Source organism: Mixophyes fleayi, chromosome 8 (assembly GCF_038048845.1).
Source record: "Mixophyes fleayi isolate aMixFle1 chromosome 8, aMixFle1.hap1, whole genome shotgun sequence".
NCBI lineage: Eukaryota > Metazoa > Chordata > Amphibia > Anura > Limnodynastidae > Mixophyes > Mixophyes fleayi.
The window spans coordinates 1,964,125-1,974,122 of record NC_134409.1 but is presented as its reverse complement, the minus strand read 5'-3'; positions in this window follow the sequence as shown (position 1 = coordinate 1,974,122).

The window sequence follows — 9,998 nt, the reverse complement described above, 5'->3', positions numbered from 1 at the left end:
AAGGTTCAACTTTACTGCCTTAGCTGATGAAAGGAAATCTACAAAAAGGCTTATTTCATAAATAAATTGTAGATAATGTATATAAAACATATTACTGTAATAAAGCTTTGCACTGATCGCACAGTTGATTGTGTACAATTAGACAGACCCTGCCATAGTTTATGCTTCCACATTCACTCAGTATTAGTCATGATGGAAAAGAGGAGAGGACACATTGTGGAAGGATTTAAAGTGGAACTAAAGCTGAACAAAATATTTTGAGTCGTTGCGGAGGAGAACTAGCTGCATAGGTTTACATTATCTGGAATCTCAGAACAGCGCTGGTTAATCAGAAACCTACTAAGAGGTTGCTTGGTGCATGCTGCTGTGTGCTGCTAGATTTCTGTAAAAGTCATTATCACATCCTTAGTCGCTGATGAGTAAGCAGAGTTATAGAGCATGAGGACAATTTGTTTTGCCAGTTTACATGTCATACTTGTAACTCTATACAAAACTACATTTTGAGATTGGTGTGGAGTTCTCCTCTAATGTTTTATAATATGGCTAAATATAAATGCAACGTAGGAAACAGAATTATTATACACTTGTTACGATTGGATAGTGTATGAGGAAGTGTATTATGTAATAAAGCTGATAGTTCTGTTCACCCATCTAATATAGAACAATTCAATTCACAATATCTTTTTAAATTTTCAAAAATTCACAATTAATCGAATTATGTCTCAAATAATATTGTGGATATATCTATTTTTTATGTGTAGTAATTTTGAATCATACTTCATACATGTCGGCTTTACTCCATCCTTACACTTACAATGCAGGATCCAGACCTGGGACGTAAATGGCAGTTCCAGTATTTTGTTCTCCAACAACCACTGACTTACAGTCTATCTGGGTGAACACTGAGGAAGCATTTCTAACTATTCTTTGAATTCAGCTGGGGCCCCTGACATAGGTCCCCCAATGTGAACATTTCAGCCATTTACAGATGTGTAGTTTTATAATGCAACTTCCCACCCTAACCAAGGGAAGATTTCTGGGGTATTCTGTAAAAAAGACTTTTTCTAAAAACAAAGTAACAAAGATTTTTATCCTTCAAGGACTGTTACATGATATGTAAATATTTCAGAATTAGTCATGTGACACAAGTGGGTGGGGCTTGTCTATCGCCTACACTTGGAATAGAGTTAGATTGGATGAACCTTTGTAGAAATAATCCTATAAATATTTTACACTTGCTCCCAATACAGAGAATCTCTGAGGATCAATGTTACCCTAAACAGAGTAGTAATAACATAACTATACAGGATGAGGGATGTACCGGGACTAGGTGCATTCAGCGATGATAATTCACATTTTGGCTCTATCAGTCAGGTTTATTATCCAGCCTGTTACAACATCTCCACGTCTGTCAGGTGCAGAGAACAGACAGAGAGGGAGCTTGGTGGTGGGGTGACTAAGACTGAACTCCACAGTATAAGCCCTGGGGTTATAGAACCCCTCACCTGCACCGACATGTGAATAACTGAAACCTCCAGCACTGAGCTGGGAATAAACCTTTTCTCTCCAGTCCTGAGTGGCAGCTTTCCAGTCCTGTACATCAGTGATACATACTGCCTGGCACGCAACCGGAACCGTCCGTATTCCCAGCACTTAGAGCCCCGCAGGTTACATCACACCATAGGCACCATGCAGCTCATAAACATTGGGGACAGGGGCCACAAGTGTCCCAGTAACTGACTGGTGCTTCCCAGTATTCCGACTTATTGTGAGTGGAGAATACAACGCTAAAAAAATTCCACTAAATTTTCTGAGCATTAACTGCTGTGTAGCAACAGCAATTACCAGAGGGAGCTGTAGTGCCAATATAGGTGTGAATATTTCACTAACTATGGGGGTCTCGGGTTTGACATGGTGGGAGGAGGAGAGGGTCACCAAAGGTCATTTTCATCATTAGCTAAATCTGTTAGTTGTACCCTTCTAAACCTCACAGAAAGAGCTCAGCTTCGGAAGGTGGTGCACCTCTCTCCTGCATCACCCACAGGCCGTGCCTAGAGCTTACTGTGCTTTCACGTTTCAGCTTTTATCTAATATCAGATACAGTGTTGCAAATTGTGTTAGAGATATTTGGCCTTAGTCAAGGAAACTAAGGCAAAAAAAAGGAGTAAATGTTCTCCGGGACAAACCATGTTACAATGTAAGGGGTGCAAATTAGTTTATTATTTTGCACACAAGATAAATACTGGCTACTTTTTCATGTAACACACAAATACTTGATATCTTTATTTTTAAACTGAAACGTAAAGTTGATCTAGGACATGCCTTACCCCAACTATAAATTTGCCCCCACATTTTAAATTTACCTCCCCCTCCAATGCAGCATGGTTTTGCTCAGGTGCAAAGTTACTCATTTTTTATGCTAACTAATGCAGCGGGAATAGTCAGGTTATGACTGAATAAGGCTCTTTCTGTGTGAGCTCATATATGAAAATGTCCATGTTTTGTTGTCTCTTCACTTAAACAGTTTTCTTTCATTGCTTCTTTTAATTGGATGAAAGTACTTGTGATACAGAGCTGATGAATGAGACAGAACACTCTGAACCACAGTATAAGGGTTTCCTAGGGCTCAGTGGACAGCAGGTAATTGTAATTCAATTTGTATTGCTTTATGCCCCAGCCGCAGTGACTGGGAGGTGACTGGGAGGACTGGTCCTGTGCGTTATCATTGTGTTGTCTTTATAGACACAAAGTAAACATCCACCCCTCTTTGCCCTATGTACTTCTCTCTGCTAATTGGTACTTGTTTATATATATATATTGCTCTTTGTTTATATTTATTACTCTTTGCTTACTGCACTTTGTTTTGTATTACCTTGAATGCCGTATATTGTCACCCTGAACTGTTATCTATGTACGGCGCTGCCGACCTTTTGTGGTGCCTCATAATAAACAATAATAATAAATATGCACATAGTCAATGTACAGTAGACATTAATAACATCCTAATTAATGTATGCCATGGCAGAAACAAAATGGCAAAAAAAAAACCACTTTTGTTATGTTTTGTCATTAATGATTATATTATTAACAGGTGACATTGATTAAATAGTCTTTTTAATCTATGCGCTATTTTATGACTTTATATTCTGCATGTTTTGGACATATCCAGCAGTGTCTCGTCTATCAGAGCAGAGCGGACCTGACCCGTATTTATCAACAACAAAACATCGCACAATACATTCGTTTTGCATTCCTTGATGAATCAGCCCCACTATCTGTAAATGAACATGGAATATATTTACACACTACCTGCCAATTGCCTTATCTCTGATTACTTGTAGATTACACAGGGAGCAGCTGGAAGCAATGTTCTAGAGTCTGGATACATGTATCACAGGAGAGATAGAAGAATGCACAGTCACACCAGTAGTGACACAATGTATCACTTTCCTCTCCTGCACCTGCATAGTGAGTGACAGCGTCAGGCAGAGCAGGACTGTGATAAGGAGAATTGTTTGCTTGTGTTTGGTTGCTATGGACTGGGATGGAGCTTTCTACAGGTCTAAGCGGGGATTCCTCCAATCCCTCTCTATGTATTAATAGAAAGAAACATTTGCTTTGACAAACTGCACCCTATTCCTCTTTTGCCAGTGTCAGAAAATCTATTAGTCATGTTTTGTTACCATCGGAAAGGCAGAGTCTTCACTCCTAATTCGTAGTATGTGGGCTGAGTTTCTTGTTGCTGAAGACTGACGCAGGGATGGTGCGAGATATTGTATTACGCTCCTAAGTGACAACTCTTCAGCTGCAGAACAAAACAGTCTGACAGTCTGTGGCCGTCAGCCCGAATTCTCCCTACATTGACTCACGGCAATTACATTATTATTATTTTTTGTCATCAATTTATAAGCAATAGGCATATAATGTACTTCTATTCATTTGAGAAAATTACAGATCCTGACACACAAACAGATGCATATTTTTAAACTAGTGCAAATTATAGAGGCTGCCTCTTATTAAAATGTTCAATCTAAATCATTAAATAGTAGCTAGTTCTGTGGGTGCTGAGCCCCAATAAGAGGTGAGGGATACAAATGAGACACAAGGGGCCTGTTTAATAATTAAGGGGGGGGGGGGGGTTTGGGCTGTTAATGATCATCTGTCATCGCAACGATGATAGATGATTTTTCGTAAGCATTTATTAAAAAATCATCCAGGGACAGTGCATCTGACAGGTGGCTGTCACGGGAATGACTTCACTTACCTTAAAACTTCCGTTGTCTGTCTCTCCTCTTCGGTCACTCTGCACAATGTGACCTTAGGACATTTCGCGATAGTAACCGGAGAGGAAAGCAGGTCGGCTGTGGTGAGGGTTCCGCAATGCTCTCTCCATGGGATTCAGTTGACGTTAGCCATTGGACCTTGATAAAATTACCCAGACCACAGTCCCAATTGACTAATTCGGGGACTGCAGTAAATGCAGTAATTTACATAATGCAGGAGATATTTCCAGTATCTCCTGTGTTAGGCTTTTAGTAAATGAACATTTCCGCATGGTTTAGGACTTTATACATAGGTCCCAAGGACTGTTAGGGAGGGGTGAGGTATAAGATGGTCCAACAGAGGTTGTAGGTGAGGGATTGATTGATGACGTTGAGGAGATATCAGGGACTAGAATGGTCTGAGTGGTCGGCTCAGGCAGGGAGTTTCATAGATTGAGTGCAGCATGTAAGAAGTCTTAGAAGTGTGAATGATGTTATATTAGAGGATCTCAGTGGTTCAAGTGGGATTGTGTTTGGAGATCAGGTCAATGATGTATGGAGGTACTAACAGGACTAGTGCAAACCCTAGGGGCACCCCAGGTAACGCCAAATCCCTCCATCTACTTGAAGACTCACCCCCATCCCCATTGCGTCTTACATTGACATGTGGAAGTTGGGGCGACATCCTCTGCCCCTCAGACTGGGAATGAAAGAGTAATGTTGAATAACCCTCCTTTGGATTTAATTTTCACATTTAAAGCCTTTGTCAGGCGCCGTCCCCGCACGCACGTTAGGTGCCAGGGACCCAGGGACGGCTGCCTACTGGATATCCTCTGACGCATCCCGTCATGGACTACATGACTACTCTTGTTCACCTATACTTCGCTGGTAGCTATCTGGGAGGGCCACGACCTGCACGTCTCTTCAGCGAACCCCAAAACTCCCATGCGGAGGTCCCTGGCGAAAACCAGAGGCGGGTTAGACTCCACGCCTCCTAGCTTAGCAGCGCCAATATCAGTGGGTAAGACCTTCAGAGCAAGTCTGTTTGTGACAGTCTCCTTCACTTCAAGTATAAAACAATGTATTTATTCTTTAAATAAATGAAACTAACAGAACCTTATAAGACTTTCCCCAATCTATTACTAACGAGTTTATGTAAAGCAGATCACACAGTGACGGGATCAATGTAAGTTTGGGGAAGATCTGGGCATTCGCTCCCTCGTAATGAGCGGCCATGGGAGCCTGTGAGATGACTGTGCACACCGGCCAATCATCTGCGACGACATTTACCACTGATAATGATCCTGATATTGCAGATTGTCCAAAATAGTCCTAAACTTGCCCCAGCAAACGCTACAAGAAGCTACGGACCGCAGTGCTATATTATAGGAAAGTACCAGGATTACAAGTGATGTTTTATTACAAATCACCCATTAACTTGTATCATCCTGGGTATTCCCCTTTGCATTGTAGAATAACAATTTGCAGAGATCTGCAGAACATTATTGCTCTATTCTAACTCTTACTGATATATTCTCCAGAGCAGCTATTTGGTTCCAGCAAACAATTTCTTGCAGAAACACAATTTCTACCTGTTGCCTCATAATTATACCTCTAATATAACAATGTCAATGTTTTGTAGTAATCCACCCATTCTGAACAGAATAAAGAATACAACAAGTGCCATTGTCATCACGTCACACACAATGCCCTAAGATAAATGTTACAGATATTAATGGTGTTGCATTATGGGAATATGGGTGTTCACTGAGGGTGTTTTTGCTTATTTATTTTTTTTGTTCATATTTTGGATGATAATATTATAATTGCCATTTAAAGTGATCTCGCTATGACCTGGGAACAATTAGTACAAGCCGACACAAGCAGCACAACAATAAGTGATCCGTCCTCACACGAGATGCTCTGCAACAAGTTAATGACACATAAGATATAATTTCATGTATGGATTGAATCATGCTACAAATCACACACTGCACAATACAGAACTGCTTTCTAATGTTGCAATACTAATATTCAAGCTAAGAACTCTAAAAATAAAAACCTAATTATGACACAGCTTAGATTTATTGTATGGTTGTGAAATATTTAATTAATCAGAATGTCACAAACCTCATATCTGTGATTCTAAATGATTTGTTCCAGATTTTCTCTTTTCTGCAAATCTGCATGTGGTGATACATCCGTTGTACACTCTTATATAAGGCTGCTGGGAGTAGAACTGTAATGTATATACAAAGAGCAAGGACCATTATATGATTATAACATGTTTTGGTGGTTATTAACTGATATAAAGGAAGCAAACCAGTCTGCTGTAAAACAGCTGCAGTTTATTATTATTTGCTACAAGTCAGTAGCTTGAGATGTAAGATGGTCCATCTAGTCATGCAGATCACACAATAAACCACCGTTTCAGAGCACATTGTATCATTTGATTTGGTTTTAGAAACTTCCTAAAAATTAATCTTCAGTGATGGAACGATGTCAGGTAAATGTGGCAGTGTGTACACACTAACCACCAGCAGTGTAGGCAGATATCTGTACAGTGTACAGAGTCAGGATCTTCTCAGCAGATGGTTATGAGATGAAGATCACAGATCTGATGGTAAATCGTGTAGGTGTGTACACAGGAATCTGCATGATCATCGGGACTTTCAGTCTTTGGTGAAATCGTTACAGAAATCGCATTTGAAGTAATTTCCTCTGGTGTGTACCCAGCTTTACTTCCGACACAAAGCTCTCTGCACTGTTCCTGCACCACTGGTAGAGAAATCATTATAACCAACATGTACAATATCACAAGCTCCACGTGGACTCAAGTTATCCTCAAATTATCGCATCTGTGCATTTTCACCATCATTGTTTTTCCTACCCAAGGATGACTCATTGTCTTCAGCCTCTACGATGGGAATACGTCAAGATTAAACCCTTACTACATATTTATTTCATGTTCTCTTTTTACTTTGGAGAACAACTACTCTCATTTTATTTTAAAATGAATTTCAGTTTATACCTCTCACACTCACAATTCTGCACCCCCAAAAAATCTGCACCCCTCAAAAGACTAGCGCCCTAGATTGCAGCCTAATCAACCTATTGAATAATCAGACCTTGATTGGGTAACTAGTAATGGGGGGGGGGGGAGAATAAATATATAAATATATGTGATGGCTCCTAGCACAATACAGTATACGGTGCACAAAGGGAATAGACTGATGATAGTCTTCTGTTGCATGTTTCCATTTCCTGTAAGATCATTGTATGCTAAGTGTATTATATTAGTATTATTATACTCCAGCTGGGTGGTGTTGGTGTTTCCTGCATTACAGAGAGTGAAGCAGCAGTAATATTACCAGGTGACCTGTCATTATTCTCAGGTCATCTCCACGGCTGTGATACTGACATCTGGGACATATTCTCACTGTCCACAAGACGGAAGCAGCTGGAAGACACAATTCATATTCCGCTTATGTTGTCTTTATCTTTCGTGAAATCTCCATCTCTAATTTGTTATATTCTCCTCCCTCAGTAATAATATTATTACTATTATTGAAGCTGTTTTCACAATTGGATGCAGTTTACAAATAATATTTATTCACAGACATCTTATTTTATTGCAAAATATTTCTGCCAGCTCTCGTTTGTGTCACATTGAGGATCGGATCTTCAGATCGCTCTCCGGCATTTACTCTCTCAGGGCCTAGAAAGGACGTGATTCACTGAGGGTTTGACCTGTAATGAAGGTGGAGTGTTATTGTGTTAATTGTTATAATTATTTTCCTCTGAACTTTCTATTTCTTGATCAATTAGACTGGAAATCATGCGTGCAGCAAGAGCAGGATCAGGGTAATGCAGAAATCCTGGCATGTGATGGTACATAATGGGCAACGGGTGAAGAGAATTCAGCATTGCATGATTACTGGACTGATGCTCTAATATGGTGCAATTGTACAGTTACAGGGAGAGACTGGTGCGTAGCAAAAGGTGCTGTATCCATAGCAACCGATCACATTTTACATTTACATGTTGTGTAGTGCAGTGCAGTTGACTGAGAGAATGGGGCACAACGCCTTGGATAGCGGCCAGATGGGACAGACCTATAATTGACGGCAAGCTCTTTGGATCAGGGAATGCTCACCTGCCATGTCTTTAGTTACTTCTACTTGTGATTACTGTGCAAACTCTATATGGCGATTGCAAAACAAAGCTGCATTCTCCTTATAAAACCTAATTAAACAGAACCTCCTCCACATGCGTCTTTTTCCCCATAATAATGATGTGAATCTACGTTTCCTGCCGCCGTACAAACAGAGAAGGAAATAAAGTGACGTAAACAGACGGCCGTCATTTCATGTAATACAGCTGCAACAACGTTAATGAATGACGTTCATTAGTCAGCAGGAGGGGTCAATATGCAATCAGCCAATCAGAAGCGGTTAGATCATCATTGCGTCTCCTTGCACCCGCCTCCAGTATACACAAGAGATACGTCTGTTAAAAGGCAAATGTAGCCATGCATCTACCACTAATTATGTCACAATTACATCAATGCGCCTTACTGTAATCCGCCAATGCTGCACGCCCCCATTCCGCCTCTCAAGGCGTAAAAGACGCATCCAAACTAACAGGATAAGTGGGAATAGATCCCTATAACTGTTTCACCTTTTTGAAATCTTAAAGGAAATATCGGGTGGATTCTAAGCAAATATCATGTTACACGAGAGTCCTGATTTTTGCATTTCACAGAGATGGAAGTAAATTTGCCACATTTATATACAGATAGATAGAGGGAGCTGGGTAAATTCTGGGGCCACAATAATAATACTTTACTGGATAAAACTGGGGAGAGTTGACGTCATTATTAATCCCCAATGTTCCCTATTGTTCCCTTCGTGGCGCCCCCAATCAGAGATAATATGTAATAGATGTTGACAGCTTCACTAGGAAAACATGTTGCTTCATACCAGCTGAAGATGTGAATGAAACCAGTTCTTACAGCTTGGTTAGATCTCACCCACGCACTAATGAATACTTGTAAAGGATTAAGCTGCCTGCTCCAGGGATCCTCTGTTATCTGCCCTGATTGCTGCAGCCTGGTGCCAGCTGTGGATGTGGAGATGCTATAACACGTCTGCTCATCTGTCATGTGAATTATATGTGGCAGCGTCTCCTCCACACTCTGGCCAGCGGCAGGTTACAGAGGGGGCTACGTCCCACCTTCCACGTTGCCCTGGCTGATTATCATAGAGGGAGAGTCATTGGGGGGTCCCAAACCAGGGGGGCAGCATATTCCCGATCCCTGGGTATACGGTTGTCTTATAGACCCGCTGTCCAGGACCCCTCCCTCATCTGACGTGACTGCGCCACGGGAATTCTACAGGCGATATGAGCACGATACTTATGTATGGCACAAAATCATTGTGACCCCATCATTACTTCAACATAGCGATATAATCTCTTTATAAACATTCTGATATCACCACTTATAATGGGCAAGTCCTGATGTCAGGGCCGGATTAACCATAGGGCTAACTGGGCTACAGCCCAGGGGCCTATGGCATCCAGGGGGCCCTTGAAAGTGCTCAGCAGCAGTATTGATCAGTCGGAGGCGGGGGCACCCCCAGCCCGATCAGTGCTGCTGAGCACTTTCCCTGCAGTACTTCCCCGGCGCTCTGTAGTCTCCTTACAGAGGAGATCTTGTGAGTCTCACTCTCACGA